Source organism: Nannospalax galili, unplaced genomic scaffold, assembly GCF_000622305.1.
Source record: "Nannospalax galili isolate Female #2095 unplaced genomic scaffold, S.galili_v1.0 scaffold553, whole genome shotgun sequence".
Taxonomy (NCBI): Eukaryota; Metazoa; Chordata; class Mammalia; order Rodentia; family Spalacidae; genus Nannospalax; species Nannospalax galili.
The window spans coordinates 1,787,782-1,798,446 of record NW_008336313.1 but is presented as its reverse complement, the minus strand read 5'-3'; the positions used below and the strand labels follow the sequence as shown (position 1 = coordinate 1,798,446).

The 10,665-nt window shown below is 42.1% G+C and overlaps 1 pseudogene; it reads left to right on the top strand.

Annotated features, from left to right (window-relative positions):
• The first annotated feature begins 242 nt into the window (after positions 1-242).
• On the top strand, positions 243-875 carry LOC103732495 (annotated as a pseudogene).
• The last annotated feature ends 9,790 nt before the right edge of the window (positions 876-10,665 follow it).

The following is a 10,665-nucleotide window of genomic DNA, read 5'->3' as shown; positions in this document are numbered from 1 at the left end:
AATTGTATTTCTAAGAAAATGATTAACCATGAAATCAACCTGATGCTTGCACAATCTTGTTCTGTAACTTGTATAAAATCTGATGCTCCACTTTAGAAAATTACATTCAGATCATCAACCATCTCTGTGTTGTGTCTGTTTGTCACTCGCCGAATCCTTGCCCACTCTCCGATTCCCTGTTCCCGTTGGACTTAGTGCTCCGGTCTGGGCTGGTCCGTCACACTCATGGTGGTGGCAGGATGATGGTGAAGTATTTCTTGGGCCAGGGAGTGCTCCAAAGTTCCCGGTACCAAGAGTTCGCTGCCTTCTGACAACGGCACCCAAATCCTTATAGTAAACATGTCTTAACTGAAGACACAGCACACTGGGAGGTGACCCCTGACCAGAAGTTTCTGTCCTGGAGACTCCTGACCAAGTAGCAACAGGATTCCACGTTGTGCAGACCAACTGTTTTCCCCCAACATTACTCACTAGATATACAATCTGGAGGACTCCATTGTGGACCCACCATGTTCACCTGGAACATTAACCACATCTGGCTGATGGTAGTGGAGGAACAATGTGTTTACTGTGTGAATTTTGACAAGAATGGCTGGATGGAAATCCCAGGAAGCCTAGGTTTCCTCTAGCTTATTTGGTGTCTCCAGAGCTGTCCAGGAGTTTGGTCTTGCCAGAGCCAAAAGCAATGTGGCCAAAACAACGAAGGGCTTTGAGTACATCTTGGCCAAGCTATAAGGCGAGGCCCCTTCCAAAATGCTTGTTGAAACAGCTGAAGAGGCCAAGGAGAAAGAAAGGAGACAGCACTGGCAGCTGTAGAGAAGGCCAAGGTCCTCACCACCAAGGCCGCCACCAAGCAGCAGCAGCAGCAGCTCAGCTCCCTCTCTCTTCTCCCCACGTACTTCATTATTAAAAATCAACTTCCAGTCCTCTCTGCTGTCTGGGGAGGGTGGGTTGGGGCAGGTGTCCAGCTCAACATCTACAGTATACCAGGCTCGGAGTCTACCGAGCCCGGCCTGCTTGTTCCCCCATTGGGCAGCTGTGACAGGTGTAGAAAAATGTAGTGACTTTCCCAAGATCACAAGCAGTGTGTAGGTAAAGTGTTAATAAATGGCTGTAAGCTCCATGAGGGCAGGACTCCTTATTTTAGTCTCTGATATGTCCCAAGTACCTGGAACAATATTTAGTACATGACAGGCACCCAATAAACACTTGACTAGATTGTCTCTAGCCCCCCCGAAAAAGAAATGTGAGTGTTCATTTTTCTACTCTGGCTGCCTCTACCACCATGCCTCCCTGCCATGATGGACTCTTAGCCCTCTGGAGCCATAAGCCAAATAATCTCTTCTATAAGTTGCCTTGGTCATGTTTTTTTGTCTTAACAATGAAAAAACAATTGATATAGACCCCCAGGCCCAGCACGGTTAGCAGAGGAACTCCACTTCTCCATAGAAGATGAGGGTGAAAATGAGGGAATGTCTGGAATGGTACCCAGTCCTGGCAGGGTACTTGCATTGGATGCTACTCAGCCCCACTAAAAGGACTCCCCCTTGACATAGGAAGGAAGGGGCCTCCCCTAGGATACTACTGGGCCCACACTCCCTTTTTCAGCTCAGGCTTCCTAAATTGGAAACATACAAGGCCATCCTATTGGCATGACCCAATCAGAGTGGCTGATTTAGTTAACTCCATTTTTGCTTTTCATCTCCCAAGCTCAGAAGACATTTGACCCTGCTGACAATCTTCCTGAGGGTGGATGGAAGGAGGTTTTTATTATATAAGGCTAGGGAGAAAGCAGAGAGAATACACCAGAACAATCCTGCTGAAACTCTTCCCCTTGGTGAGGCTGTGCCGCACACAGAGTCCAGTTGTAAAGTTAATAGAGATGGATTACTACAGCTACAGTGATATCACAGGTGTATTCTGTGAGGACCCAGGCAGATGGTGCCAAAGCAAGAGTCTAAATGTGGCTACAGCAGATGGAGTTGATGAGAATCCACCTGAATTTTTGGAATAGATTTATCAACCATATCATATATACACTGACATGGACCCTCAGGTTGCAGAAAATATCAAAATGGTGATCATAACCTATATTTCATAGAGTGACTCTAATATTCAGAAGACTTTGTAGAAAACGGTACTATCAGTATGAATCCCTCTCAACTACTAGATGTTGCCTGCAAAGTATACAATAATCATGAACAGCTTAAGACAGATAGCCACCATCCTCTGAGATCTAGAACTAGATCTCAGGACCCAAAAGCAAAGATGGAAAGGTAATGTCAAGGCTTTACAGAAAATCAGTGTGCCTGCTGTAGAGCTAAGACAACTGGAAATGAGTGTCTAAGGAAAAAACAAAGCCAGAAGCCAAAGACCCAGGAAGCTGAATGTGAGGAAGACAGCGGAGGTCTGGAGACTCCTGCCTCTGACAGTCCATTACAGTCATCCTCCAGGACTCTAACAATGAGGGAACAGATTTTGACTTTTCTGGTGGATACTGGGGCAAGTTATGGTGCAATAAACCAGCCAGTCACAGAAGCCCCTAGGGAAGTGGTGACAGTGGCCAATATTTCTGGAAACCCCGAGCATCAGTGGTTTCTGAAGCCTCTGGGATGGAGGCACAGTCGGGTTTTTAGTTTAGTTTTGTTTTCTGAAACAGGGTTTTATATAATCTACTCTGGCCTCAAACTTGCTCTGTGGTCATGCCTAGCCTTGAACTCCCGATTTTCCTGCCTCTGTCTCTAAATGCTGGAATTACAGGCATTACATGACCATGCTTAGTTTATGAGACACAGTTTTGACTCACAAATTCCTCTACATCCCTGATTGTCTGATACCCTTTTGGGGAGGAATCTTCTAACCAAGCTTCAGGCATAGATTTTTAAAAAATATCTCCAGAAGACCAACAGTTCCACCTATAGGTTCCTTTGAAAAATGTCTGGCAAATCAATCTGAAATCATGTCACCAGAGGAAATTGTAATCAAGATAAATCCAACGGTCTGGTCATCTTGGGAACCCAGGAAGGCTAAAAACACTACCTTGGTGAAAGTTCGTCTGAAAAAAATGTAGCTAAAGTCCAAAACAAGAGACAGCATGCCACATGCAAAGAGGTTCTGGAAGATGACCATCTATAGTCCAGAAACTTCTGAGTATGGACAAATTAAATATTGATTGAGCCCTTCTGTGAATGTCAGTCCCCTAAAGCTACCCTGTACTAGCAGGAAAGAAGTCTCACTCTGATAAATACCTGTGCACAAAACCTGCGGGCAACTAATGATCCATGTACGGTATACACTACACTGTCCCCAGCTCATATACCCTGATAAATAGTATTCTGGGAGACAGTTCATGGTTTTCAGTATTGGACTTGAATGAAGTCTTCTTCTATGTCCCAGGTGACTTGGGATCAAAGCCTTTGTTTACATTCAAACCGTAGGATCCAGACTCACAAAAATCCCAATTCTGTTGGACAGTACTGCCTCAGAGGCTTAAGAATTCCCAGTTGTCTTTGGAGAGGTACGAGATCTGTGTTTATAAGACTGAGAGTTGAAAGGGACTGTATTACTAAAATAAGTTGATAACTTATTGGTAACTGCAAATTCTTGAATAATGTTTGGCCAATATTATAGAGATTTTATAAATCAAATGTCCATCTGTACATATCAGATGTTATCCCAGAAGATTCAAACCCACCAACAGGCTGTGAAATTCTTGGTATTCCTCCTTGAACCAGGAAAGAGAAACATGACTGGGGACCAGAAAATATAATTATGTAAATGGAGCCCTCCCCACATTCCTGGGCATGGCAAGCTACTGCGGAATTTGGACCCCAAACTTAAGCCTCTTGGTTAAGCCCTTCTGTACCTTAAAGAGTCCTGAAAACGAACCACTGGAATTGGCACAGAAATGTTCACAGATCTTCAAAACTTTAAAAAGGACCTGACACTTACCGCTTTCTTAAGAATTCTGAATTTTTACAGCCCTGCGTGGTGGCGCATGCCTGTAGTCCCAGCACTCAGGAGGCAGAGGCAGGTGGATCTCTGTGAGTTCAAGGCCAGCCTGGTCTACATAGTAAGTTTCAGGACAGCTGGGGCTACAAAAAAAAAGACAGAAAAAAAAAAGAATTCTGAATTTTTAAAACCTTTTCAACTATATGCATATGAAAGACTGAAGAGGAAAAAATGCCTATGCATTTAATATTGCTGTGTGTGTGTCTGAGATAGTTTCCTTATGGCTGATTTGTGGACTTTACTATGTTTTTAGCCAACTAGTAGTCTGTAATCTCTGTAATGCATTTCCAAATAAATACTTGACTATACCGATTCAGAAGGTAAAACTAAACTGGAGAACACAAATGGGCCAGAAGCACATACCACAGTTATCTGGTGAAATGTCTATTAACCACTGTATTGGTGTGAGCAGTAAATTATATACCTAAGAATGTCTTAACCCTTGCCAGCAATATCTACTTCTGTATACATGCTGATCATTTGTTCACAAATGGAATTTCCTGTAATGGTTTACGTACATGTAGGCATTTGTATTGAAAGTCATGTAAGCTATAGTCTAAAGCCACCAATGCTATACCCTTTAAAGAAATCATGTAAAATGTCCTACAAAGTCCTATGGATTTCTGCATCAAGACCCAGAGCACTGGCTTGTCTGGGTCTGTTGCCATAATACAAGTAAGTTCTCCAACTCTCTGGATGAGTGCTTGATTTCTTGGATGCCTGATTTTCTGTAACAAGACAATGTCATGTTGGGGTTCTCACTCAGAGGATTAGAAACATACCTAAACATACCTGTTTATCAAAGAAGTTAGGAAACAAGCCCTAGGGTGGCCAACTTGCTCAAGGATTTTGGCAGTTTACTTGTGACCTCTTATAGGAAGCAGAAAAATTTTCCCTGAGCTGACACACCCAACTGCTTCCAACCATGTCCTGGGTTTGGTTGGCACACAGAATATATACCATACCAAATCAGTCTCTTTTTAGAGCAAAACAGGGAATCTCTGGCTCACTGTAGGCTTGATGGGAAACATCAAGCAGTTCTATTAGACAATTCTAACATATCTCTCTAATAAACAAATTTAAATCCAACAACACTTCACTTGGACCTAAAATGGGGGCTTTTTCTACATGAATGCACCAAAATAATATATGAAACCCACTCCAGTAGATTTGATTCATAGTATATCCTCTAGAAAAAGGTAACTTGACCCAGGACATGGTTGGGAGCAGTTATGCTGATCAGGGCAGTTGTTGGGCTGAATATGCTGTGGTTCCTCTGGAAGAAACAGTTGATACAAAGGTACCAATGCCAGGGACTGCTGCAGAAAAGGCTGTGCCGTTTACTGACCGAGTATTTGAATCGGTGGCAGGGCAGTGGGCCAAGGTTTACACTGGCTCTGGGTACCTTTTTGGTTTTGCATGCTCATGGTTCTATTTGGAAGGAGAAGGGACTGCTTAATCCCAATAAAAAAGCCAATTAAACATGCAGCAGAAATTGTTAGGCTATTGGAAGTCAAGCAAGCTCCTAAACGTGTGGCAATCACACACTGTTTATGCTACCATGAGGAGGTGTTGAACCCATTAGAGGAAACAATCTGGCAGACAGAGCAGCTAAGGAAGCTTCTAATATAACATAACTTCACTTACTCCCGTGCTTGACTTGCCTGAACTTGAGCTCCACTATTCTGTTTCTGTTGGCTGGATGTTGAGTTTGATTTCTGTTGTGGTCATGAAGCACTTTGATGAAAAGCAACTTGTGAAGGAAAGAAGTCATTTGGCTTATACTCCCGGCCATGGTCCATCAATGTGGGAAGTCAGCGCAGGAACTCAAGCAAGAACCTGAAGCAGAGACCATGGAGGAGCACTGCTTGCTGCCTCAGTCTCTGCTCACTCAAAGGCTTATGCTTAACTATATTTTTTCACATAGCTCCGGACCACTTGTCCAAGAAATGATGCTACCTACTGTGGACTGGGGCTCCTATATCAATTAATAATCAAGACAATCCCACATAGACCTGCCACAAGCTAACTTGGTCTAGAAAATTCCTCAATAGAGGCTTCTCTTCTTAGATAACTTTAGGCTGTGCCAAGTTGACAAGGCTGACCATGACACTGCAAATTTATTAAATCTTGACAGAGTAAGAAACAAGAAAGGAACAATACTCCTTCCAGCCCACTTGGTGGGGCCAATTGTTATTTTGAGAAAGATCTTCTAATTAATTATAATAAGCTGTGGATTATAGGATTGGGGCTATCTGGAGCCATATGAAGAACATCAGCCAGCTGTTCAGTTCATCAAAAGAACAACCCAAAGACTGAAACGAAGATTTAACACAATGGCAGGGTCAGTATCCACTTAAGGATTGGCAACTTGACTTTGCTCAAATACCAAAGTCAAGAAGGTTTAAATACATGTTGTTCTATGTTGACACTTTTTAAAGGAAGGTTAGAGTGTTTCTCATCTGGAGTAAAAAAGCCACAGAAATATTTAAAGCCCTGATAAGGGAGACTATCCTTCATTTGCACTACTGAATAGCTAGCATATTAATAACTGGTCTGCCTGTTTCTGAGATAACACAAAGACAAGAATATGACTTAAATGGAGACTACACATGTCCTAGAGGCCCCAAGCCTCATAAGGCAGAGAAGATAAATCATGCCTTGAAACACTCTCTAAATTGTGCTGACCAAGTCCTGCCTGTTGCCCTGCTGAGAGTGAGAACAACCCCTCAAAGAGGACTTGGTTTGAGCTCTCGTGGGATTGTTTATTGGCAAGAATTTCAGATCATGCTTAAAACTGGGAATTAAATATTCAGAATTATGTATGCTATCTAGAATAGGCTTCAACTGTATGCATGTGTTAGAGATTTTGTATTATAAGTTCTGAACATTCATTCAAGCCGATGACCAGGTTCTGTTGAAAACCTGGAAAACAAGCTTTCTGAAAGATTGACTGAGATGTGGACTGCCCCATGGAAGGGGCCACTGGTGATGACAGACTCTGGTACTCTTGATTAAGTTTAGCCTCAGATATACAGCACAAGGTGAAGAAGACCTCTCAAGACCAACAGACGTCCAAATTGACAGGAAATTTAAAGCTGACCCTAAGAGAACAGTTACGTTTGTGTTCTTATTCACAACTAGCCTTTTGTTTATCCAGGGGATAAATGAGATGAAAACACATGGATGTACCTGGAAAGAATGAATGTTGTAAATAGCTCTGACTTGGTCTTACCAGGGAGATGAACGTTGAACAGACATTTTCATCTTTATGGGTGTCTGCATACCCCTTGAGGGCCTACAAAACTGTACTTTACTTAGAAACATGACCTAATTCTAATATTTATGCCTGTGACTGAAATGGATAGGGGAATGTTTGTCCTGAGATTAGCAAGCATCTTTCCTGCTAAAAATGTATTGTTTTCATACTTTATGCTAAAAATATGACCTGTGATGATACCTTCACCATGTCATATGCCATGAGCTTATAAAGCTACAACAGGTTAAAATGGCTTCCTATTTTGTGCCCACAAACAGCCTCAGGAGGCTAAGAAGACTCACTGTGTGTTCCACAAAGCTCACCTGACTTACAGGGTGTGATGGTTAACAACTTGATAGGATTTAGAATCACATAGGAGATAAGTCTCTCCACATACCTGTGAGAGATTATCTAGATTAAGTTGATCACAGTGGGAAGACCCACCCTAAATGTGGGTGGCACCATTCCCTGGGATGGGATCTTGAACTGCATACTTGGGGGGGGGGGAATCAAGCTTGCATTCATCTCCCTCTGCTCCTGTCCGAGGATGCAAAGCAACCAGTTGCCTCAAGTTCCTGCCACCGTATCTTCCATGATGGACTGTACTCCAAAACTCTGAGCCAAAATAAACATTTCCTTTTTTAAAGTTGATTTTGTCTGAGTACTTTATCATAGCAACAGAAAAAATAACACATGTGATAAGAACAAAGGGATATTTCCTTCCCACTGACTTGTGCACCTACCTCTTGGTCATTATAGACTTTGTTTCTGGGACATCTCTGTGATGCCAGTGATAGTGGGACTCCTAAACATAGAAGCTGAGCATTTGGTTTGATCTACAAGCAAGGTCTACTGGAGCTCCTGAACAGAAATATGGTCAAGTTAGGGAAACAGTCCTAGGAAATGGGTTACAGTAGATTGTCCCTGAGATATAATCATGGATATAAAGAATTGACCAGTAATGCTCAGTTGATTGAACAAAAATTTAAAGCACATCATGAAATTGTCTTTGACATAAAAATTGTATTGTAGGGGGGGTGTCTTCAGTGTGGATCTGTCCTTTCTTACCTCCTGGATCCTGAGCCTTACTCCTCTAAGAGAGGTCTTCCTAGTTTTCCTACTTCTTATCCTTCTCAGCATAACTCTCTGCTGTTGTATATGACATGTTCCCACATACACAGCTCCCCTTACTGATAAGAAACTGAGCTAACAATTAACTAGATGTATAGCATCAGGATCCAAATGCTGTATGTCATATAAAACAGGTGTTATATATAAGTGTTACTATTAACAGTGGGGAATAATAGGAGGCAGTTGGGCACATTTTATATTATGCATTCTAAGAGCACATTTATATTTCATAGTGATCATTTGTAGAAAGGAATCTGTGTGTGCACATTGTAAGAAGCCCAGCAGCACACACTGCTATTGGTTTGTTTGTTTCTGAGTTAGCCCAAGCTATCCTAGGTGTAACCCAGATAGTGACTTGGGAGGAATGAGAGACCCAGAAGCCATAGGAGTGTATGAACTCCCCACTACAAAGAAAGAGATGATGATGAAGGGAAGGAGCAGGAGGCCGTAAGGAGAAAGGCACTAACACTGTTGTTCTACTTAGCTTTCTGTCTCTGTGATAAAACACTACTGAAACCCACTTGGGAAGGAAAAGGTTTATTTGAGCTTACAGTACAATCTGTCACCAAGGGAAGCCAGGGCAAGAGCTGAAGCAGGAGCCTGAAGGCAAGAGCAGAATAGAAGCCATGGAGGAATGCTGCTTACTCACTTGTGGCTTGCTCAGCTAGCTTTCTTAAACAGACCAGGCCTATCTACCTGCCACAGTGGACTGGGCCCTCCTACATCAATTGGAAATTAAGAAAACACTTCCTTGATATGCCCACAGGCTCGTCAGATCCAGGCAATTCTCAACTGTGGTTCCTTCTTCCCAGGTGATCCTAGCTTTGTGTCAAGTAGACAGCTAAAGGTAGCTATGACAACCATAAATGTCAGAGACAAAGCTGACTACCAAACCAGAGGTTCAAGACTGAACTTTGAAATGATTGTCTTTGTTCTTGTTCTCTATACAGTCTGTTAATAGGAAGTGACTTGGGACAGATTTTCCTGTGGCTTCTCAGATTGCTAGCTCTCTAAATAAAATGAGTTTTAAAGATTCAAGTTCTATCTCTGCTCATTGGTGTCTATAATAACAGACCCACAAACTCTGGTATTCTGGTTACACTTTCTTTCTGCAGTCACTCATTGCCCACATCTGTATTTGGCCTAACATACTTACAAACATTGGGTAAAACTTTTTGGAATGTATTATTAACTTCACTGACCGTTAGCTCTCACTGTCTTATAAAAGCTAAGCATGTCATCAGATACCATTTGAAATCTATAGCAGAGATTTTTGCCACTGTGTTATAACGTGCTTTCCACTAACATAGGAAAACATCTTGGTTTATGACTTTCCTTTGTTCTCTAACTATATAAACTCAAAAATCACCTCCACATTGGAACATGTTATTTGGGGCAACCTGAATCCATGTTTCCAGGCCATGATCACTCATATTTGGGTCAAAAATAAAACTATCTCTTACTTCCTTTGAGTGACAGTTGTGTTTTGTGTCAACAGTTCCAAAAGCTTAAAAATCAGAGTTTTAAGGAGGGAATGGTCAACTAACTCTAGTAGTATGGTGAAGTAGGACGTGGAGATGAAAAACTCGTTTGGATTTAGCAGTGTTGAGATCATTGGTAATCCTGACCACTGTAGTTTCAGTAGGATAGTAGAGGCAGAACTCTTGACTGAAGTAGGCTAAAGTTTAAATAAGACTCAAGAAAGTAGAGGCCATGTGTGTAAACACATCTGTTGGGAAAGTGCAACACAGAGAAATGGCAATATAGGGCAAAGTGCAGACAAGGAGCCTCGATTAAAGAGCCTGATGACGATGGTGTGGCCACATAATTGACAATGATGGAGAAAACCAAAGTAATGCAAAGCACTCAACTCCTCTGAAGATCTATGTAAAACTGTTTCCCAATTTAGAGCCCTAAAATTTCAATCTTCAAATTTTATATTAAGCAAGCTATTCACACTTGACTTTTATTAAGCAAATGCAAAGAAACCCTTCGGGTTGAGCTACAAGTGGACTCAGAGAATTTCCTTCTAGGAGAGAGGAAATTCATCCTTATAGTGGAGCCACTTCCTCTATGTATGATGTGACCATTGGCCATCACGAACCAGAGATCACTGTGGTGACCTAGAGAATAACTTGGGCTTCAGCATGGCAAGAAAAGTGATAATATAGTGCTAGTTAGGTCTATGGTTTAAAAAAGCTATTAGCATTCCTTCCTAGGAGAAGGGGAGGGTCACTACGCCCTCTCCTGAGATTACAGTCACT